Here is a 25,244-nt window from a genome sequence, read left to right on the forward strand (position 1 = left end):
CCATCCGCAGCCCTAAGATGCATGTCAAGAAACAGCTACGTCTGGACACCTAGATCAGTAGAGCTCATAAACGATTTCGACGGGAAGAAAAATCAAACACCGCCATGGACTAAACTAGGAAAATGGTGGGGAGGTGTACAAGATGTCATGAGAAATGGGAAATACCTCACCGCCAGTGGACACCGATTTCAGGTTTATTCTTCTGAGAGTTTTGAAGAAAATCCAACTTTGATGTGTACATCGTTCCACACGACATCTGCAGAATGGTTTCGACAAGATTGCAGCAGTACTTTACCATTTGTGTGTCAACAAGAAAGTAGGTTTGATCTTTTTCGTATATAGATAAATACACTAGACAAAAAATTTTCAATTATAAATTTAAACGACTTTTTGTTTACGTCAGTGTGTTATTTCAATATGTGCTGGGACAAAATCTAAAAGATTAAATTTTCGTTTCGAAATTTTAAGAAGAAATTAATTTGGTTACTAAATTTAGTTTCGTTTTCTTGCTTATCATGTCTACAGTGGATCACAGAATCAGATGTATTTCAACACTTGGTCAGTCTATTGACCTAAATTTAAAACGTTGACAGATCACTACACAAAACAAGTCAGCAATTAAATAATTTTATATCAACACTTTTAATTTTTAGGCGACTCAACAAAGAGGCTAAATCAATGTAAGCGAGAATATCTAATGTTAAATTTCCCCTTAACAATACCCGCTTTATTACCTTTCGTTTTCCTTACAGGTTTCTTCCGCTGTAAAAATGTCTCAACAGAGTCGATTGAAACCTTTACTGTTGGCCAGAGTCTGAATATCCAACAATGTGTAGAACTCTGCCGAGTTGTTCATGCTACAGAAGTTGGATTACATCGAACCTCTTGTCACTGTTATGGTGTTGAAACGGACGTAGATGCTATTAATGGTGTGTGTGAAAAACCTTGTATAGGATTTCAAACACAATCTTGCGGTTCGGCTTCCAGCAACTTCCAGGCATTGTATCAAACTGGTAAGCTCTTAGAGATTAATATAGTTTTGCATACGAGAGCATAGATATAGAACTGATCAATATAACAGGTTTAAAGTCTCATTGGGTCATTTGTAGCGCACTATTAATCCATTGCAAACTACAATACTTTGAAAGATGAAACTCTAATAGGAATTTCGATCCAAAAATTGTTCAATTCTGTTCAGTATTTACAAAGATATGTTGAATTGAAATGCTGGCTATATAATAAGCCCGCCTCCATTTTGTTCTTGGCGAGCATCAGGGTGTTTTAAATCAGATTGGTGTATTGATCTTGTTTTCTTAGAGATTCTTTATATAAGATTTAGATAAAGAGCAGATCGTTGATACTGTAATAGTTCAAAATTAGATAATACAAAATGAATGTATGGAAAATTTCATTCAAATTACTTTATTCGTAGCAACAGTACAAGACTTAGCCTCGCTTCGCCATTTTAAAATTCAGTCATTAAATCAAGGTCGTATTTTAATCCGTTTAAGTCTCCGCCAACCGATGGTTTAAAGAGTTTATTATAGGCTTGCCATGCGGATAAATGTCTAAATAATAGTTTATATGACTTTTGAAGCCAAACAAAGACCTGCAATAGACAGATTTAGCTTTTACACAATGCATCTTCAATTGAATGCTAAATAATCAAACTGAGTGCATATTAGCATATGGATTAAGCCGTGAGAAATTAGATAAATTACAAATGACTCAGCGTTACTTTAATATATTTAAGTGAAATTATCGAATAGACGACGTTTCTATCCCTACTAAGTTAATATCTGTAACAGAAATGTAATGTAACACGATAAAGTAAATTTTCAAATTCGGCTCTGATCGTAAAAAACATCGGGCCATTCGTGAGGGAATCTTAAGCCATCGTATGACCCCCTGTGGAGTTTCTCAGGCTCCGACAGCAACTTCGTGAGCAGTGGCAAAATCTTTGGCACGCCAACAAATTGCCGAAGGACCTTGCGAAGGTTTATTTTCGTGTTGAATTCGTTTGTCCATTTTGCCCTTCACAAGGCCACTGTGTGGCCTTCGTGTGTCCTGCGTGTATAAACTACTGACCAAGTTCGGGCCATCTTCGCGCGAAATTCCAAATTCCTATAGCCATATATATATGAAATTTGGTCATATATCGCCGTCGGTCCGGCGTCAACGATTGCTTGTGGACGATCTAGAGGCTAAAGTTACAATCCGATTGACTTTAAATTTATACACAGTGTTTAACGTCATGAGACGAAGAGGTCTATTCATTATGGCCCTTGGTCACTTCGAAGGATATTGTGGATATTCTGGATGCTAAAGTTAATATCTTATTGACTTCACATTTATACACGGGTTATGGGACTATGGAGTCTTTTGATTTTCATTGATTTCCGATAAATACTGCCACAGTTATGGCCTGTGATCACTTGAGAAATCTTGCGGACGCACTAGAGGCTAAAGTTAATATTAATTTATACACAGTGTTTAAGGTCACGAGACAAACAATCGAAACAAATTGTAATAATTTCTGATAATTACTTAATGGGTTGTTACTCGTAATCAGATTTTAGTGTGTTGTAAATGTTTCCATTACTGACAAAAGAAAACAAATATACATGAACGACAATCTTTGTTGACTGGTCGGACGACTTAGCTGCAGTAGACGTATGTTTAATTGCCTCGTAACATATCTTATATATGTCCACGCTGCTATAACTCGCGGGAAACACTTGCGCTACTCAAATTCGACTGTCTTCGCCGACACCGCGGTACCATCTCGATATCATTGTAGTACAGTGGCAACGTGACGCCTTCCGAAGACAAGAGGGAGAGAGAGAGAGAGAGAGAGAGAGAGAGAGAGAGAAATTGGGTTTAACGTCCACTCACCCGAAGACAATAGGGCAGATTCTTGTTTACTTCGTATTGTCTTCGCGAGGAGAAAATTGCCCAATAGCACCGATGATCAGACGAATTAAAGACAAAGCTGACACGATTTGACAAGATGCCCACACGATGGCCTTATGAGGGGCAAAATGGGACACGCGAATTGAACACGAAAATGTACCTTAGCAAGGTCCTTCGGCAATTTTTAGGCATGCGAAAGTTTTTGCCAGCACTCGCGAAGTTGTTGCCGGACCCCGAGAAACTCCTCAGATGATTTCACGAATGGCCCAATGCTTTTACAATCAGAGCCGTATTTGAACATTTACTCTATCGTGTGTCCATCTGGTGTCAGTGTGACGCCGCTTAACCAGTGTTTTGTCAAATTGACTGTCGCCGCCGAGAACGATCGTTGATATGCACAAGTGCTGTATAGAAAAGGATTGAACAATAGGCAAAACAGCAAATGGGCCTATTTTTTTCATTGAGGGGTTAAATGAACGAGTACATTTTTAATTTGATAATTTTTAGTTTATTTTATTTTGTAGCGGTTTATGATAACAATACATATACATCCTGTCTGGACCTACAAGCTTGTGGTGTAACATTTCCCGGAAAATACATCTTGCACCCAACACCGTCTGAAGAGCTCATTGCTACATGTTTTGATTATGGTATGAATTAATTAAATAGTCTAACAACACATCAAATATGTATTTATTGAAAAGCCCACAAGTTCGCCCACCCAACCGAACCTATTATATTTGAAACAATCGAAGGCAATCTGTTTTACAGACCTAATGCGACATCCGTCTTTTATCTCTGTCCAAGATGACTGACCTTTAAAGGTCAGTCCGCTGTAGTTCTAAGGGTGACGTCACATCACAATGTTTACCAACAAAGCAAGATGGCATCGATAACGCCAAAAGTTAATATTTTGTAGTCATTAAGTCGCATCGATGTCATCCTTATCGGTGATTGTAGCGGCCAAGCGAATATTCACTGCGGATCAGTGTGAATCGAAGGTTTACTTCTCTATAACTTCATCTCAAATCAGTTGCCAAAGTCAGTCGAGTTCGCAACATGTATATCTTTTATGTCTGTAAAGAAATGGCGAATTGAAATATTTAATTTTACGTGAAAGACTCTTGTGAATAAAACTAACATAAAGCTAGGTGAACATATTGTGCTAAATTTCTCAAAAAAAACAAAAACAACAACAATCTAAAAACTGTTACAATTTTTTTTTATTTAACTTTTTGTTTGTCCCGTTAGGTCGACACTACCAAGCCTTATTAGGACAAGAAAATGGAACGATATCAGCTTCATCGGTTTTGCCGGGTGAAAATATATCGAATGTCAGGTAAACTGTTATGAGTATATTCTGTATTGAGGACATGGGTTAATCGAATGGAATGGAGTAACTGCAGACATGGGCTAAGAGAAAGGGCACAGTAGGTTTACAATGTTTGATCCACCTTTCAAATGGATGGGAAAAATACGTGGTTTCATTACTTCATTATCAAATTGCTCAGTCAATCGTGGCTCGAATATGGTACAAATCAACTCCAAGAGAGAACCTCGGAGCTGTACTAACGATAAAAATACGTGAAAGACTCTTGTGCATATAACCAACATAAAGCTAGGTGATATTTTGTTCGAAGAAAAAACGGTCTCTTTTATTTATGGCGGGCAACTACTTTCCGTTTCCGGTGCTATTGATGCTTGTAAATCACGCAACCACGGCATTCAAGGGATCTTGTTTCTCGTGCAAAATCAGCGGACACCATGCCCCTGACTACAGTTGGACTGTATATCTTACATTTCAAGGCCTGTCATCCAATTTCACGTTGTGTAAAAAAACACCCTACATGTAGAGGTGTGGTACGTCAGGTAGGATATACATTCTTTTCATATAAGTATGTCTAATGCCCTTTCTATGGTGGGGTGTTTCTCATTCCGCGTCTCCACTTGCTTTAGTTAATATTTTTTGCCGAATTCGTCAGCTGAACTTTCTATTTGACCCCTAACTAGACTCGATTGAGTTTGATATAGTTATTATCAGGCTTTATTCTCTATGGGTTTCTATCATGTTCAAAGTATAATATACTAAGCAGCAAAAGAAACGTCAGGTTGGTATGTTACTCTGAATAGACGCATTGCATAAAGCTTGCCAAGTGTTTTTATTGTATATTTGTGACCACATCTCCAACTTTACCTGAGCAATAAGGCTCCTTCCCAAACACAGAATTGAACCCAGAAAATGTTCTCAAAAACGCAACCTGAATTCTGAGATGGTAATGTGTTCTCCATGATTTTCATGTAACTCATGCTGCACGTTCTGTTCACCGGGACCAGCCCTATAAAATGCACCCCCATACCTGGTTGAACCATTCACGGCAACTCAGAGGAACCAGGCGCTTGGAAGACGCGACGCTGGCCATGTGCACACTGCACACTTCCAGGTCAATGTTCGGACCATCTACAGGCACCAGCAACCCTTTGGGCGACCAACACTACGGATGATCGCCCCCGACTTTGACTATAATATGTGGTTAAACTTATACTGACAATTCAATTCAACTGTTTATTGATTGGCGAAGATGTACAAAGTGAGGCTACCCTTTAAAATACAGTATTATATTATTTTTTTTACTTTAGACTTTTTGACTTTATGAGAAACAATGCATGGATACCTGTAATAAATGACAGAACTCCATGGATCAAAGTTGTTCTGTCGGACCATTACCTAGTTACTGCAATGGATGTAAGAGGTATGTGAAATAGATATAAACTATATTGGATTCCATGCGTTACAAAGAGATGTCAGCGGTTTGGACCCGATAAATATAGAGAAACAAAATTCCATCAGAATCCAAAAGCGCGCACAAGACTCGCGTATTATACATCCCATTAAGAGCTTCATTGATTATGTGCCCCTATAAAACAGTAATTTTAGCGATTTCGTTTTGTAATTGTTCGTTTTACCTACCTTTGTAATTTTTAGGGCGGGGCGGGGTAGACGTACATTGAAAACACATACCTACATACAAGATATTGGTAGATATGTGTATACCGATTTTGTTTTTTTCCAAATTAGATATTACTCTATTACACGTAAATGGGATGATGTGGTTGCTTTGATGTCGCCCTAAGCACATGACGTGTGTGTTGCGTCTGTCTATTGATAATTATGTCCATCACTGGAAAACAGAAAACCTAAAGAATCACGTTAAAACCCCGGTAATATATTTTTTGATGAACAATGTCTTTATAGAAACATTTTCTTTTCTTCATAATTGAGGTTTTTTTCTCTATAGGATATGAAAACTATTGGTGCAGCAATATAACTGTATTTTATGGGGATGTCATTCATGGCGGACACCTATCGTATGGTGAGGTAAGAAATAACTCCCATCCTAGGGCTGCAAGAACATCTTTTTAACATCTTAGCCCATACATGACTTCTTCTATTGGGGATAAACGGGTTTTTTTATGTGATTAATCAGTGAGGAAATGACACCGCTAGAATATAAACTAGACGTTGTTGCTAAGGCCTTCGCTCTACTCCACTGAGGTTAGTGATGCCGCGCCTTAAGAAAGAAACATTTCCACCCGCCCCTCACTCCGCAGATTGCTTTGTTTAATAGCCACAGGTAGATCTATTAACTCGAGGATTATCCAGTGCTAAATCGCAATAATAAATAACCTCTCCTACAGTCTGCCCCCCCCCCCCCACTCACACATGATATCCATGTATAACTTCAAGCACGTCGGAAATTAGCGGAATTTGGTGGATTAAGCCGACTACTAAATAGTTTTGTTTTCAGTATGTATATCTATAACGTCCATTGAAGACTATTCACATAACTAAAATGTGTTGTGTTTATTTTGCTATCAACAGGTATATGGTAATATTAACAGTATGACAATAGTAACCACTTACTTTACTAATCCCTTCGTTACTAGCGAATTAACTGTTTATGTGGTAGGGAACACAGGCCAGCCAGCACTTCGATTAGAAATATATGGAAACATCTATAGAGCTTTCAACCGTAAGCCCCTATGTCAGATTATAGTTTAATTATTGTTCTCATATAATTTGCCTTTGTAAGGCGTTGGCCGTCGCAGTAATCCTAGTAAGGCCATGCTTTTGAAGCATTAAAGTGGCAGTCCCAGATACATTTTAAGGATCAAAACTGCAGGGTTATTGTGTTTTAAAGACTCCTAGAAACGTTAGCCTACATCGATTGCTACTATCCGAAGCACTCTGGCGAATATTGGCTTTAATTCCAAACCAATCTCATTAAAAATACAGATCTAAATTTCATTAGATCTGACTAGTTTGTGATGAAAGTCACAAAGATGAACAGTACTTTGACGAAATGACATAAGGGTGTTGCCATGTCTAAGATTCGCACTAACTTTTTAAACTATTTCTCGGTGATACTTTAGTACCTGTCTTCTTTTCCCCTAAAAACACAAATCGTCAACAGAAAGAAACGTTCACTTCGCCGGATAGGTAAGGATAGTTGGTCAAAGGGAGGAAATCCCTGACCTTGGTTGATCTATAAATAATATCCGAATTTGTTTTGAACGTCACGGTAAGTATAGTAGCTCGTCTTTCTTTGTTTCTGCATAGAAATATGCTTTTGTGGCCCCGTTTTTGGTCATTTCTGATACACAGCATCTAGACTAGAATAAATTCCTTCCATCTTGAATAACCAGTCTTTTAGACAGATGTCGATAACGAAAAATGGCTCTTTTCATTTTCTTTGTTTTGTGGGACAGAGATCTCATATTATTTTTCATAAAATACACTAACAGGAGCGGCAAAGTCTACTTATTGCTAATTCATGATATTTTGTCCATTTATTTTTACAAATTGCATTACTTATTACATGAATTCGTCACGATTCGAAAGGACCTCTTTTGTAAACCAATGAAAACGATTTTAACAAACTTGGTGTCAAATTGAAGCTTACATTCGGAGGAACATTTCTTTGGGACAACTTGTGATTATATGGAATAGATTCTATTTCAGATCTGTTTACATAACGACCTATGAATTTTTTTTGATTTCCTGGAATTTTTGCATTATTATTGGCACCATGAAAAAACACTCCCATAATATTATTAAGCACTAGCTTAGCTATTTGCATGCCAAAAATTATTTAATTCGGATTAAATGGTTCTCTATCCATCTCTTGCAAAATGTGGGCGTATCTTGTCTGGCAGCCGCTGGTTACGTTGTGGACCCTCTAGAGCTCACAGGTTTTATTTGATCATTACATCATAATTACGGTTGAGTGCAAATATCGTGAAAATCGGACCGAAACTTCCCGACAAAATGGCCGCTTCCCTTAAAAGCATGTAAAATCCAGGCTGTGGACCACCTTGAGGTTCGAATTTTCATCCCATTTGATACATCCCAAAGGTCTAGGTTCCTTTTGATATTGGCGCCTATTGGACCGTAACTTTCTGGATGATAACCCTTGATTGTACGAAATATCATGTTTTTAGCTAGTGGGCCCTCTAGAGGTCATCATGTTTTTTTTTTATATCTTATTTACAAAACCGTTCAAATACCCCCCATTACGCAAATAGTATAAAAGTATGTAATGCCCAGGTTGTCACAACTTTTATTCGATTGATTGGGTCCCTGTCTTTTAGACGAAATGTGAAATATGAATGAAGTTTCTGGAGATTCCAGAGGCGACAATTGTTGTCCGATTCATGAGATGAAACTTAAACTAAGTGTTAAGGATCAAAAGTTCTTGGATGAGTTCGACATTGGTACGCACCGGACCTTACATTCTAGAGCTATAGCTCCTGTTTTTTAAGCAATATGTGAATATGTATGAATTTTGTAGACCCTCCAGATGGGCTACAGGAAACTTAACAAATATGTTAAGGATCAAAAGATCTTGGAATGAGAGGATACGCTCTATTGATTTTACCTCTTCTCCATATATTTCTTGCAAAATGTGGGTGTATATTGCATGGCAAATGCTTGTTTCAACTGGTCATAACTGAAAACAGTTATGTGAGGAAAACTCTATCCCGGAGTACTACCCCCCCCCCACCCACTCCGTCGGGCATGACGTAAAAGCGTTGAACTAAGGAGACACCTTAGATATATTTTAATGAACACATCTGGTTAATTATGTGTTGAAAGCCCGTTTCTAGATCCAAACAAATATCTGAAGCTCTGTTACACGTTTTCAAAGAAATGCTATCGTCCAGTTGTCCAGAGCTTGTATAGCAATCGCCTATTGACAATTGAGCAACTTTCATAAACGGTAATTCGTCTGGTAATTAGATAATTCTTGTCAGGAATACTCCACCACTACAAATTTCTGGCAATTACATAGCTGTCGGGAGTACTCCACAGTGGTTTTGTAATACCTGAAGATGTCACACTTTCACACTTTCGAGCTGATCTAGCCTAGTTTGGGGGGGGGGGGCATGGCATTTTGGGCGTGGAATACCACACCCACCATTAGGTATCCGACAGACTTACATTCGGATGATACCAGATATGCATGCATTGATACCATATAGGAGAAAATTGGTACACTTTTCACTCAGCTAGGTTGAACCCCTGGGCTCCCGCTCTATAAAATTTTGAACCAACAGAAGATAACTATTCAGATTCGTAACCATTGCTTCAGGAATGTGCGCATGCCTAGAACATTAACAGTTTCTAGTATTTGGGGGTTTTGGGAGGTTTTCATCACCGTTTTCTTTCAACTTTGTTACGTCTCTATTTTGTAGATACTGATGACTATATTGGATGTTTTGGATTTTTTGACGATGCAGAATTTAATGGCACAACCGCTTCTGCCACGGAATCTTGTAAAAGCGAATGCCTTTCTCAAGATATGCCGTTTTACGGTATAGGTAGGTAATCATATATTTATATTTCCTATTGATATAACTTTACTTTTTTTTTATTGATTTAAACAAAATCTTTATAATATGCTATGACATCAATTGTTTAGCTTCTATCACTTTTGTTTTTACTTTCACTAAGGGGGTCGCTGTGGCAGAGATTAAGGTGCTAGCTCAGTCTAGTCGTTTGGATGTGACGAAAAACCGGCGCCCTGTGTACATGCTGGCGTACACGTAAAAATAGTTGGAATTCAATTACTCTCCGGGCAAAATTTATCTCATACACACTGCATTGCGTATGCCCGCCTTCATTAACACAATTGGTGCATAAAAGTAGGACGTTCAACCACATTTAATTAATTCATTCATTCAATACTTTTATTATACCTTAGCCAAAGACAATACTCAATAAACCTGTCGGACACGGACTATTTCTATCAAAGGGAAATAACTATTAATTACTTCTACTAGACCGGTCTCAGATCACTAAAGATTTCCCCATTGACTTTAATGTTAATTCTCGTATCTTAGACCGGCTCTAACTTTTTCCCAAATTTTCGTTGGGTAGAACGCTTTCTACCACAGATGGAGCAACATGTGGCAACCTCTTGCCCAAAAGCAAGTATGAGGTTCTTCATGAAAAACTTGAGATACACATGCTTGAAGTAGAGACTAGTAAACACTTCAATTTCAACCTAATCAACCTCTCAACTCTTGTATCCTTCCGCATCAAAATTATGAATATTCACCAAAACCTGGCAGAAAATGTATTTTTTAAAACCCTTTTCTTCGATTCTACACCAAAAGGTCAACAAAAATCGCCATGCAAAAGAAGGAAAAGGGAGAGGAAGACTAAAAATAGCTTTGACCCTTGTTCCTAGCACGATATTTCTGGTGATCTGTGTCCAAAAGCCATTCTAACCAGACATTTTCATCAGTTATTTAATCATGAATTATCTAACCTAGCACGACATTTCTTCTCTGTTCCTGGGTATTATCTGTGGGGTCTTCATTTTCTCCTTTTAGCGCTTGTATCGTGCGATTGGATCCATGACAGAGGCGTGTACCCTGAATTATTTTCTTTTATTTTTCATATAAATTTATGTTAGTACATGTATTAGTATTATCTATGATCAGTTCATTAATAATCACCCAGTCGCCATTTTTTTTTCTAGATTGTCCTATAACCTAGTCAATATTTAAACAATCCTAATCTAATTATACCGACCGTTTAAATTTGGCCTATAATCAAATAGGGTTATTTCTAGTGCAATGGTATTGGCACCTCGCGTTAAATCACACCGTTTTGTGACTCCAGGCTCCAACAATTTGATTAAACTCAGACGGCAGATTCGTTCTCTTTCTTTTATTTATCCTTTTGTAAATTTTATTTGTACTGTAAACGCCACAAAACTAAATGTAACGAAATTGTAATTCAACTATTAATATTGTTTCTGTTTTTAAGAATTCATGGCTTTCAAATCGACCATTAAAATTATCGGGCGAAATTTGACGTCTTGTTTTTTTTTTAAATTTCAGCTGTGGCTGATTTACAGACAGATTGCTATTGTAGTAAAAGTCTAGGAAAATATGGCATCGTTGATGATGGAAACTGTCCAGTTTGTGAATCCTGTACCAATCATCGTGGTCATATATCTAACCATACCATAGCCCTGTACAGAACTTACGGTAAGTAATCGTTATAGTCGGGCGTGTTGGGGTGGGGTGCGATGCGATAAAATTTGGTCGTTGCACGTTTAACAATAACTGAATATATAGTACCGCCGGTCCAAAATGGCATTTAAATTCCAACATCGTACAAGGTCCAATTTATTAAGCTTAATGATGTACCGGTATCTAGATTCTTAGAAAAGCACGGGTGATCTGATCTATATAGCTGTGTGTTTCGGGTTCATGAACAAACAGATCTAACAAATGCCCCGCTATTTAATAGTAAGTAAAGGCGGACCGCACCAAACATAACAACGGCTACTAATTAGAAAGCCACAAGACAAATACACGTACAACGTGTATTGGCTACCATTTTGCTAATAATGGCGTAGTTTCTTCACACAGTTGTATTTTGTTATGTGGGTCAGGGAAGACGCACTGTCCGTGTTATAAGCCCTCTTTGGGTCACTCTAACAGGCCTAATAGCTGATTTTATCAATCAAAATAATGATTTTTTGAAGCACCCATTTGAAGCACATATTACCCAAGTAAACCTATTATCTAAAGATGTTAATTACCTTCGAATCTTTTGTTCTGCAGATAAAAATTGTGGGAGTGTACCTGAAATAGGAAATTCTACCTACACTATAATACATGGTTATGATCATGAGAGTGTCAATGGATTCGGTACTCAGTTGACCTTCACCTGCCTTGAGGGTTACGAATTTCCTGACTTTCAGACATCTAAAATCATTCATTGTTGCAATAACAATACATGGAACCTCCAACTTGATTCCTGCAAATGTAAGTAGCCTATATTAGTAGTGTTAGATAAAGGATATTCTTTTAACTGGTGGCTATGTTTGTATACTCACCATAACATTTAGCATCACCCGCACCCCGCACCCCACCCCCTCCCCAACCCCCGTGTGATATTTGTTTAGACTTTCTTGCGAAAAAACGTTACGACGTTACATACTACCTGCCTCATGATTTCCCAATGCGACTTCCCCTTGTCAGTTCGGGTGGGACAAAAATTTGCCCAGCGAAGGTTCGAGAGGTAATAGATAAATTTATCAAGACACATAGGCCTACAGAGTAAGGCGTGGGAACTAATCAGCAACTAAGAATGCATCTAACCATCTGCAGAAGAGCGTCTGGCAGTTTCAGAGAACGGTTAATTTTTAAAGAGCAATATATAGGTGAGGTGTTAGTCATTATCACATGTGTGATATAGAAGTGGTTAAATATATTCTCACACTCACAGTCTCACATACCAACTTTTGGTCTTCGAAGGAATTATTAGTGAGCAGAAATTCGCCCGTCACTCGTCACTTCAATCAGTTACATAGAAGGATAACTCGTGTTTTCCTTCTGCTTTCGTCACTTCCGTTTCTTGAAATTTTAATCACGCATCTATAGAGGCAATGATTCTGCGTTAAAATTATATTTGGAACGTGTTTATAACAGTTCTATCACATATGCGATAATGACTAACCAATCTTGTCCTTTAAATACATCTGTGGCCGGTCCTTTAAAGCATTGGTCGACACCAGTTAACAATGAATCTGCATTCCTCATAAATTCCGTTATCTTGTAGGTCTATCATGGGAATATTATATAGAGCGATACAAGTAAACAAAAATAAATTGGGTTAATTTTGTTACTTCCGAGATCACGCCAATGACACTTGGCCATTGTATTAACATGGGATCGTGGTTTCGTTGAAAGTTTAGAACATGATCTATTTTTTTCAGTAAAGGAGTGTCCTGTCCCAATTCCTGTACCTAATAATTATATCGAAGGCAAATTGTACCAGTTTAACAGTACCGTGAAATATTACTGTAACCCGGGGTTTGAATATAGCACCGGTGCTACATATTACACCTCGGTGTGCCAGGCAAATAAAGAATGGACCAGCTTACCGCCAACCTGTGAAAGTAAGTCACATAAAAGAGACCACTGAAAAGAAATGTTATTGCGTCGACAAAGATCGACCACAGTCACGTTTTGTGTGACAATCATTTTATTTCATCAACAAACGTTTAAATTCGACTAGCTAACAAATCGGTTTTATTTTCTTGGTGGTTTTCCTTTGTATTGTTGCACGTAAACAACCGATCGTATGTTATTTAATGTTGGTCTAAAAAAAAGTGTGGTTTTGGTTACATTTAGCGAGCCACGTTGACACGGGTTCGATCGCATTGTTCTCCGAGAATGTTTGGAAACTTAGAATTCGTTGAAGGGTAGGCTGAAACGCCGCTGTCCGAGCAAATTATCCCTCATAACACACTGAATGACGTATGTCCTTCTTCATTAGCCAGATTGGTGCAGTAAAGTAGGGCGTTAAATCCCAATTTATTTCATTTCATATGATTCTATTTAGTGTATATGGGGTGTTACGTGATGTAGACCATATAGGCCACCTTTTCTAGAGAATTTTAATGTGCCATCCAACTCCATTGATAGCATTTGTAGTATTACATGATTCGTAGGAAAATAGCCATAGCATAAGAAAAAAACGAAACCAGGCTAAATTTCGAGTTTTAAGACATATAAGTTTAGGGTTTGACAAGTTCAGAAATTCGGCTATAGGGCATAATTAAGGCACACAATTTTGATCCAAGATGGCACTATTTCAGTGTAGGCATATTTTGTCGTCACCCTATCCGTCCGTTCGTTGGTCCGCCAACAACTGACTTGTGAATGCGATCAAGGCCAAAGTTTTTGGCGGATTATCGTTTTCCAAATTTGGTGTAAATCACTATGGTAATGAGAGGACGAACCCTATCGATATTCAGCGTTTCGCGACCTTTCGTACCAGGGTTATACTCCCTTTTCCGAAAAGTTTGTGAACGCGATTGGGCCTTTATTGCGGGGTCACGGTGGCTAAGTGGGTAAGATGCTGGCTCGCTAGCCTGGAGGTCGGGTGTTCGAACGCTGCATTGGCCGAGAAAGTTCATCCAGATTTTCCGGAGGGCCTGACAAGGACAGCTGTCTAGTCATTCGGATGGGACGAAAAACAGAGGTTCCGTGTACACATTGGCGTGCATGTAAAAGATCCCTTGACAGTTGGAATTCGATATAAGAGTATGGCGTATGCCCGTCCTCATTAGCCCAGTTCGGAGCAGAACAGTAGGACGTTAAACCCCATTTCATTTCATTTCTGATAGGGGCTATAGTTTTTAATGGATAATTTTCTAATTTGGTAGGACACATGGCTATCTTTTAAAATAAATTTGACAGTATATATTTCATAAAATTGAATCAAGTTTAAACTGTTTTTCACAATAGTATATTGAACGAAATCCCCTATACCCCAAACACTTTATCCGGCTTAAGTAACGCTATAATACTTACCCCACAATCAATATGGCACATAATAATATAGGGTGTTACAAAATCAATTACATAATACTTATATTAAATAATATATGTTTCTTTACGGGAGCAGATGTACCATCAATTGTATATAATACTCTCGCGTCAATCAATTGCATATGTTTCTACATATTTTTTATAGGAATATCGTGTGTAGCTCCACCTATTGTTGAGAATACTATTATCACCGCCACACCACCAACAGGTTATCTCTATAATGATAGTATTACTTATACCTGTATACTAAACTCAGATAAACCAGACAACACAACACAGTCTACGATAAGGTGTACAGAAAATGGTACTTGGAGTGAAACACCGCCAGATTGTGAATGTTAGTCCTATTACATTTTCATACGCCCACATTTTCATGTGGACGTACATTGTCGTCGGCCCTGTCCTGCACCCGGACGTCCATCCATCCGTTTACATTGTATTTGTGGAAAATTGAAATATAGGTTTAGATTCTAAAGATCTCGGTTCCTGTCGATATTAGTATGCATCTTCGTAAATTGTGGCTCTTGATTATACGAAAAATCACGTTTGGAGGTTACAATTTTTATAACCCAAAGATCTCGGATCCTTTCCATATTTCCTGGATTATGGTCTCTGATTGTACGAAAAATAGCGTTTTTAGCTTGTTGCCCCCTCTAAGTATCACAATATTTATCCAAATTTGATGAAACTTAACACATATCTTTATATCCCAAAGTTCTTAGTTCCTTTCGATATTGGTGCATATCGGACCATAACTTATGGCGTCAGATTGTACGAAATGTCTGACAAAATGAACGCTTTCCTTTACGATGTTGATGAAACTTAAAATATATGTTCATACCCTAAAGATCTCTGTTCCTGACTGTATTAACGCATGTCGAGCCGTAACATCCTGGATTATGGCCTCTGATTGTACAAAAATCTCTTTTTGTTAGCTTGTTCTCTCCATTTCTTGCAACATGTGGATGTATCTTGCATGGCAACCGGTTGTTAGTCTATTGTTCTCGACCATTTTATTAAAAGGCCAAATGTGGACATATATAGCATCACCCCTGACCGTCCGTCTTTTCATGGTTCTTTTAATCGCACTACTGGTCAAATGTTTTGTAATTCTTCGGCCAGTCAAATTCTGAGACGTCGGGATTATTTGTATAGTCCGAAGGACGACCCCTGTCAAGGGTCGGAGGTATCTTTTCCAAACTGGTCTGTAATGTGAGACTAAGCGTAGTAACCATATTAAAACTTGTACATAGCGTTTATGAGTAGTTATTGCCCTTGACATCACATATTATTTAAAATCCGCGCCTAGTGCTATGTTTTTCTTTTCCTTTTTGCTTAGAGATCAGGATCTGCCCATGACTCTTATTACCTGTATTGAGCGTGGATTAGGGATATGGCTTAGTCTATAGTTGCTAGATATGAGATCACAGATTATGGAATCACTAGCTCCAAACTAAAAAAAGTAATGTAATACTGTATTAATAGTGTAATAATATATTAATATTTACTGAACAACAGACAATATGGACATAAAAAAACCCAACAACACTGGAGACAAGAGTAAAATACGCAACTTCAATAGTGTTGTTCATGCAACTAAATCGACAGCATGACAAAGTTTAAACTAAAATTACAATCCATCAGGAATATGGCGTTTAATTATTATAAATGATGCCCCCTTTGACATACAGTGACAAATGGATGAGTTGTAAATTATAACATCTGGGTATTTGGGTGTGTCACCCATGAAATGACCACATTCGCGAGATTTCAAATCATCATTTATTCAGAATTTATAGGATTCAAGTGAAAGTCAGAAATGTAAATACATCGATTTGGGAATTATCTTTTTTTCGCGCCATTTTATCTCAATGGCGAAAAGAATCTGATGATATATATTTTTATTACGGTCATTCGTAAATCAAATTTATAGCCGACATTTATTTTTTTTATCTGTAGTGTATGCTTGTTCAACTCCACCCGATGTAGTTGGTGTAGCAGAGATAATAATGGTAACTCCTGATATAACCCAGTACAACTGTCTAGAATCTTATCAATTTTCTGATAATACAACTCAGAAGAATGCGTCCTGTGGTTTAGATTTTCATTGGATACCTGTCAATGATATCTGTAGATTACCAGGTAAAAATATAACTCAACCAAGTCTAGATAAAAGAAAATATAATTATTGACAGGTATGACGAGTGCCACATAAAGATTACAATACAATTTCGTCTGAATGGATTCATTTCAATTTTGACAAAAATGAAAGAAATACATAGAGAAGGGGTTCTGTATTGTTTGACGGCAGAGAATTAAAAGCGAAATCGTAGATATATTTCAATGGAGAAAACTGACCCTTGCGTTTATGAGGACACCCAATGAAAAATTAGGGGTGAGCTTTTAGACGTAGCCCATATAAACTAAGGGCGGGACTATTTACCCAATACTACACAATACCACCAAATACTAACTATAAATACTACCAGATACCACCACATACTACCTCAATATTGTGAAAAACTAACAGAAGACTTCAGTTATATAAACGATTTAATTTGTGGAAAACTTGCACAAATGTACGGCAAAAGTTACCGCCTTTGATCACACAATACTAACAAAATATTAACCCATACTATCAGAAATCAATCTATATCTGTAAAATAATGGGTCAATATAACCCAAAAATGAGATAAAAGTACAATAATTATGTGTTGAAAATAAATTATTTATTCAATGTTTAGCCGTTTTATTTACCACTGATACTATAAATAGATATTTCAAATGTTTTCTATTGTCAAAGCAATTATAATTTTAAAACGGCTCAATATTTTGAGCTGCAACTTTCAAACAAGCATTTCACAATATCGAAAACTTAATTGGTAAAACCATTAAACGACAATAACCCCACATCCCCTTGACTTAAAGTAGCTATGTCTCTAACTCAATATCATCCAAAATCTTCGACATTGAAAACACGAATTATTTGTCAATATAAATCAACATTGATGTTGTGATCTTACCGGGAAAAGATGTGCTTTTGATATCCAATATTTAACACAAAATAAACATTTTACCATTGGTACACGAATCGTGTACCATAATGCGTCTCAGGCCCATTCTAACAAGGGACTCGAAGAACGAGGCTTGACATTCTACAAATCATGTCTAACGGTGACGGCATATTCATATCGGGAGAGTTTGCGCAATAAATACTATGTAGACTAGAATAACCAAACGCTAGAAATTTTTATTCGATTGAGACTTCAAAAATATTTCGCCAAACGTAACTGATTTGAAATTAGAGTAAAAATGGAAACGATTGAATGTAAATCAGTTTATATATATTCCTATAACATTATTATATGCGTTACGACCCATTTGTGTCAATTTCTAGGTACAAAAAATTAGCGATTTAGCTCCTTTAATTAAGTGCTGATAAAGCATTATCTGTGTTATTGCTGCAACACCACCAACATACATGCTATCATAATTTATTACCCGATAAATGCATTTCGCAGATGATATCGTCTCTTTGGTATCTTATGCGATATCTCCCGAGAGAGATTGCTTCTCTCTCTCTACATTTTTTACTTGTGTTGATATATTTGATAATGCAAAAGACGTACCAAATAAAAATCTATAGACGTAAACCTTACTATCGGAAACCTAGCTAACATTTTGACCATTGGTGCTTTTAAGCAGCTATAATGATCTATTTTATTCTTCTGAATTACTGAGGCAATATTTTTATTCAGGACATCTGAATGGGATTGGGAAACAGTCTTGGCCTATGTAAAACCCCTCCCCTAATACATAATACAAAAGCACGAAGGGGTGTATATACATAGTTAAATGGCAAATATATAATATTGGATGAAAATGTATAGTATATTATAGGTTATAGTCATACATATACACATACGCATTATGCTATTATAACAACGGGCCTAATGGTGAAAACAAACAACAATATTGGAGAACAGGCCAAAGATATCATATGCATAAAATTGAAAATAAAATTCTAATTGATCGAGACTAAAATATGTTTGACATACAAATAAACTTATGGACTTGATTAAAAGTATTATTGTTTACATCTAGACTGGGGGTCATCCCGTTATGCCACCCGCTATTGCGACAGAATCAGAATACAGAAGCTCAAATACGAACTATTATTATTATTATTATTACTATTATTAGTATTATTATTTATTTATTTCTTATTTTTATTTTAAATTTTTAATTTTGAAAAATAATTTCTAATTTACATTTTTAGTTTCGATTTTGTAGAATAATTTTTATTTTTGTAATTTTTTATTTCCTATTTTGTAAAATAAATTTTAATTTTGTATGATAATTTTTAATTTTGTATAATAATGTTTAATTTTGTAAATTCATTTTTAATTTCGTAAATTCATTTTTAATTTCGTAAATTCATTTTTAATTTTGTAGAATAATTTTCACTTTTGTAGAATAATTTTCACTTTTGTAAATATGTTTTCAAATTTATCAATTTGTTTTCAAATTTATCAATTTGTTTTCAAATTTATCAATTTGTTTTCAAATTTATCAATTTGTTTTCAATTTTGTCAATTTATTTTCAATTTTGTAAATTTATTTTCAAGTTTGTAGATTTATGTTCAAGTTTGTAAATTAATTTTTAGAGTAACAGACTATATTAAGGCCACATCAGTAACTGGATTCGAACGATAGTTGCCAGACAACGTAACATACGCCCACGGCAGTAATGAAAACATTTACAACACACTAAAATCTGATTACGAGCAACAACCTATTTGACTTTTAGTTCTGTCATATACTAACATTTAATATCGGGCAATAATTATCGTAAATCGTTGAATATCAATAGACCCTTCGTCTCGTGACCTTAAACACTGTGTAAAATATAAAGTCAATCGGATATTAACTTTAGCCTCAAGTGATCAAGGGTCAGTAAGTATTGGAAATCGATGAAAAGCAATAGGCCTCTTCGTGTCATTACCTTAAAGGGACAATAACACTCTTGCTGGCTTGAAAGATCCAGAAAATAAATAATATCTCTATCTAAGTACTAGATGTTTAAGTGTCCTACCTGTTGTGTAAATTATCCATTACATCCTATTTTACTTGTTCATGGGGTTCGAAAATATTTTTAAATCGAAGTTTCATTTGAAAAGGTTTACGTTAGACGTTTCAAACCATTATGTTGAATTTTTCAAAATTTTTCAATAAAGTGTGTTAAGATGAAATTTGTATCATCAATTAATTGAAATATTCTAAAATAGTACAATTTGTTGATCAGAATAAAGATTGGGACATATTATTCAGTTACAACAAGAGTGGTATTGAGCCTTTAAAGACTGTGTATAAATTTAAAGTCAATCGGATATTAACTTTGAGCGTATAAAAATGGATGCTTGGATGACTCCAAACGGTGTTTTCTTCCTGTGTGTGTTTTCGGTTTTATGTGTAGTCCCACGTTTTTTGTGAGGGGGTCAATTTAGTGGATTACTTGCAACTTTGTTCCAATAACAATTTTTTTGATCGAAATGATAGGCCTAGTACAATTACTACTACTACTGGAAAGCCTTGTCGCCATTTTGTTGATAACAGACGCTTCGGCCTACCTCGAATTTTGATACTTATATTGCACTGTATTGTTTGATTTTATATTATTCATAGTGTTGAAAAAAACACAACACAACTTTATGGATAACAATCACTAGCAACTTTAATAGTGCAACGTTTCAACAAGTGTCCTCTTGTCGTTATCAAGCACAGGGTAAAAAACGATAATATGATACAAAAACCTGGGAGTAAGCATGTAAGTATAAAAATTGAGAAGAAGCCACAAAGACAAGAAATACTATTCTAAGTGAACATATAAATTGTAGTTAAATTCTGTGGGTTTTGGTGAGGGGGATTTTTTGGTTTTTACTATTTGATATTCACAATACCTTTGCCATAATTATTAGCCATGTGTTAAAATGAAGCCTTATGTTTTTCTAGCTTATACTAAATATGTTTTCTTTAACCATCTAGATCTTAACCAATTAGTTTGTGTAATGGCTTCCTAATTATCTAAGTATTAAGTATTGTAATCATAACCCCAATTTGTCTTTGATTTTTTTATATTTAAACAGAATAGTATTTCTTGTCTTTGTGGCTTCTTCTCAATTTTTATACTTAAATGCTTACTCCCAGGTTTTTGTATCATATTATCGTTTTTTACCCTGTGCTTGATAACGACAAGAGGACACTTGTTGAAACGTTGCACTATTAAAGTTGCTAGTGATTGTTATCCATAAAGTTGTGTTGTGTTTTTTTCAATGTTAGTCCTATCACTAAATGCCTTATAAACAATATTCATAGTGTTGTTGATATAAAATAAAAATAATAATGGCCCTAATATGCTGCCCTGTGGGACAACAACGAGAATTCCCCTGGAGTTCGAGGAGATTCCGTTTATTATGACACATTGTTGTCGATTATCAAAATAGTTCTTGAACCACAATAATAATCCTCCTTGGACCCCACGTATCTTGAATCTAATCGGTAGGTGATCATTAACTAGCTGTCCGCATTTTACTCGTCATGGTGTGACTGTGGGAAAATTGAAAGCAAAAATATTTCTGTTAGCAGTAACGACAAAATATGCTTTGGCTCTAAATTGTATACGAAATTCTCAGCTGTTTCAATGTGACTGTGAGGAATTTAAAGTCGTGGATATCCGACCTGGTACATCTTCCCACCAGGAGATTAAAAACATTTTAAAAGGACATTAAACACTTGTCATGGTTATTTGACATGAATTATTCTTAAATCTCTTAAAGAGTCGACACAAACTATCAACCGTCTTTCAAAATATTCCCCACTGTGGCATAAACTACCCATGCGATACATTTATCCACAGACATAATAAACCTATAACGGTAAATCTCTTTTAAACTTTGGGGTATATTCTATGCCCGGAATAATTTGCGGTCTAAAAGTCGGGGGGGGGGGGGTCGACTTTGAATATATACAGGGGAATTTGGGGTTATTCTTCTGAAAGTTTTTCTTCAAACCTGTAACGGGTTATTCTTCCAGGGTAGAGTTTTTTTGTATTAGAAAACATGATATAAGGTTTTTCTTACTGGAATTCTGGGATATTCCCATTTTACGTACATGTAAACATAGCCGGTTTATAAGCAAGATAAAGTCCTCGACTTTGTTTATACTGGGGAAGAAAGACTCCAGAAAAAACCCTCGACAGAATTCTGGGATATTATCATTTACGTACATGTAAACATTGGCGGTTTATAAGCAAGATAAAGTCCTCGACTTTACCCTCGACAGAAAAACCTCGGCTTCCCGGCCCCGGTTTTTCTTTTTCTTGGGTTATTTTCTTCAGTCTTTCTTTCCCCAGCATAACTTTAGTCTCGTGCTTTACCCTACACTAAATCTTAATACAGGGTGTAGACATTCAGCATTCTTTGTAGATTATTAACAGATCACGTTTTTTCATTCAATGGTAATATTCATTATGTCTGCGTAAGAAAATTAATGAAGCGAGTCCCTTCTATTTCATCATTTTAAAATATATTATTGTCGGCTATACTTTGATATAATAATCTGTTGATATATTATCAAGAACATTTTGTTGCATGTAATTAATCATTATATTTTAATTACAGGGGAAACTACTGGGTGCTGTATTGTGTGCAGATAGAAATGTGGATAGATAGCATTAAATGCGATTGCCGGTATTCCGTTATACACATAGGAGTACGAGCTGGGGGCTGGAGGGCGGCCGCCCCCATTTTGGGCACCAAATGCTGGGAAAATTTGGGCACACAATTGTATTTTGTAAAAGTTGTATAAAAAAAAGCTATTGTGTTCTTGAATGTGTCCAATTTAACAGCGAATTTATTATTATTATGTAACATACTAAGAACCTAACTACATTTTTGGGGCACCAACCACCACCGCCCCCCCCCCCCCAGTCAAAAATTTCCCCGTACGCCTATGGTTATACAAACCGTCGCACTAAACGATCATTTATAAAACAATGCATATGGTAACCTTTAACACTTGACAGGTGTATCTCGGTTTTTTTTTCTTTTTCTTTTCAGATAATTTGATAACAACTGAGGGCTATTTCTGTCAAGTACGAGACGGAATTAGACGAACAACAAATAACATGATCGCCTACAAATCTCGCAGTAGAATGGATTGCGCTTTGAAATGTGTGAGCAATGTGGAGTGTTTATCATATAACTTTCATTCGGGTTATGAAAATAACTGCGAACTTTTGATGCAACCACTAGAAGATATTCAGGACACTACTGAAGAACATTGGTATGGTTACAATGTGGCGTATCGCTTAACGTGCCCATCCAATACAAATTGAAACTGTATTGTAAATAAAAAACGAACGCAGCCGAAATATGTAATAATAACATGCAGATATAGGTTGCAATATTATTAGCGGCTGGTATTAAACAGATGTTGCGTAAAAAATATGTTAATTCTAGAAAAATTACATGTAACCATTGGTGTATATAAATGTTATTGCAAGGAATTATATATTTATTATTCTAAATGAAAAAGAGAAACATCAGGAGCCTCTATTAGCATTTATGTGAGAGTTTAAGCGCAATTTTTGAAAATATAGGCGTTACAGCAGCATTCTTCAGTTTGTAAAATCTTTTGTTGCATAGTGATCGTATAATCTGATAAAAAGACCGAGGAACTCTTTAAGATGGATGTTCAATTACTGCTATGTAGTTATGTTGTGATCTGTCAAGATACAGAATATATACAAAATTATATTTATTGGGTGTAAAAAGTTTTTTGTGAAAGCTATTTTAAGCAGCAATATGAAAATAGAGGTAGGATATTTTTAGACCACTGATTGTTCCATGGTTCAGTAAAATGTCAAGTTATTTACAAATTAATCACCCCTGCTGCAACTTCTAAACACGGGTGATAACTTTGTAAAATAAATTTAATACATTGTTGATTCCAATTTTTAAAACAAATCCCTTTTAAACAAACGATTCGGTATTCTGACCAAAATTGCGTTGGTCTCGACCTTATCCTACTACGAACATACTTTTTTTTTTTATTTTAGCCTTCTTATATGCATAGAACTAAGCTTATTTTTAAATCGCAAGAATTTTTTGATTGTGCTTATATATTCCTTTACGCTGCACATGTCTTTTATCTAAATCTAACCATGGATGTTGTCTGAGGTAGGCTTTTGAAGACCAACCAGTAAAGATCGCGTTAAGATTAGTGAAACGGTTTAAGGTGATTTGTACTAACCCTATAAAGAACGAAACCTCACATCAAAGATTCTTATATCCGTTCAAAAAGCCAATATTGATTTAGTTACAATTTAAGTTTTAAAACGGGCTAATAATAGCACCCAATAACATAAAATATTTTTACTTTTTTGCTTGCTAATAAACGCCAGAGAAATATTTTCTCCTCCAGATTTTTAAAAATAAAGAAACATGAGTGGATTTAGGCAGGTAGTTTAATATCTCGGGAATGAAATAGTTTTTGACACAGTAGAAAGAACACTTTAAACAAAAACAAAGGATAAAGGCAGCTGGGGGTAAACAAATAAATCCAAAGCACATTGTAGCCGGTATTATTTATTTGGTATTTAACCGTTTGTTGATTCAGACGAGGTTTGTATTTTTAACGTTCTTCATAAACATTTTTTTTATAAACGCTTTCTTGCTTTTGGTATCTCTAAAAATGTATTTTTATATCAAAATAGATGTTTTATTGGATTTTTTTTATATCTTAACCACAGTCGGTATATTAAAAGAACTCCAGTGAAATGGATGTAGAATTTAATTCGAATTATTTGTAAACTTTGTTCAAAGCACATGTCTTCAGCGTCTTAACCGTGTATGCTCAACATCTAAAATATTTTGACAAAGAATCTATATAATCCATAAAACTTGTAAAAAACGACGATGGTTGTATCTTAACAGTGAGATGGTACACAGTTTCTCAGGCACACTGTCTCTCGTGTTCAAATTCTGGAATTTATTCGCTCAATATATTAGATTTGTCTAAAATAAAAAAAAATCATTTTTGGCCAAAAGCTACCCCATGCCTTAATGACGAAAGATTTAAGTCTGTAGCAAAAGGTTATAAAGTCTGATTTACGATATTTTTAGAAATTCATATTCTTTTGCCTCTTTTGGTGCATATACAAGTATTTGTTTAGCGTAGTACCTGTTTTGATTAATTACAACATTTAAGACTTAAATATATACTAATATTTTGTTTTTCTATTTTTTTTTTATCAAACTGGGTTCAATCTGAAATATTGACATCGTAATATATAGTCACCCTTAACACATTTTTTTTTTTTTTTTGTGGGGGGGGGGGGGGTTAAACAATAT

General features: G+C 35.9%; 1 long non-coding RNA gene across 1 annotated transcript; it reads left to right on the forward strand.

The window, feature by feature from the left end:
* Nucleotides 1–11,328: 11,328 nt before the first annotated feature.
* Nucleotides 11,329–24,541, forward strand: LOC126821811 (uncharacterized). Its single transcript, XR_007680501.2, has 6 exons — nt 11,329–11,472; nt 12,055–12,258; nt 13,212–13,394; nt 14,978–15,169; nt 16,792–16,974; nt 22,950–24,541. It is a non-coding gene; the product is annotated as an uncharacterized LOC126821811 (long non-coding RNA).
* Nucleotides 24,542–25,244: the final 703 nt, after the last annotated feature.

The sequence above is a fragment of the Patella vulgata genome, chromosome 5 (assembly GCF_932274485.2).
Source record: "Patella vulgata chromosome 5, xgPatVulg1.2, whole genome shotgun sequence".
Taxonomy (NCBI): Eukaryota; Metazoa; Mollusca; class Gastropoda; family Patellidae; genus Patella; species Patella vulgata.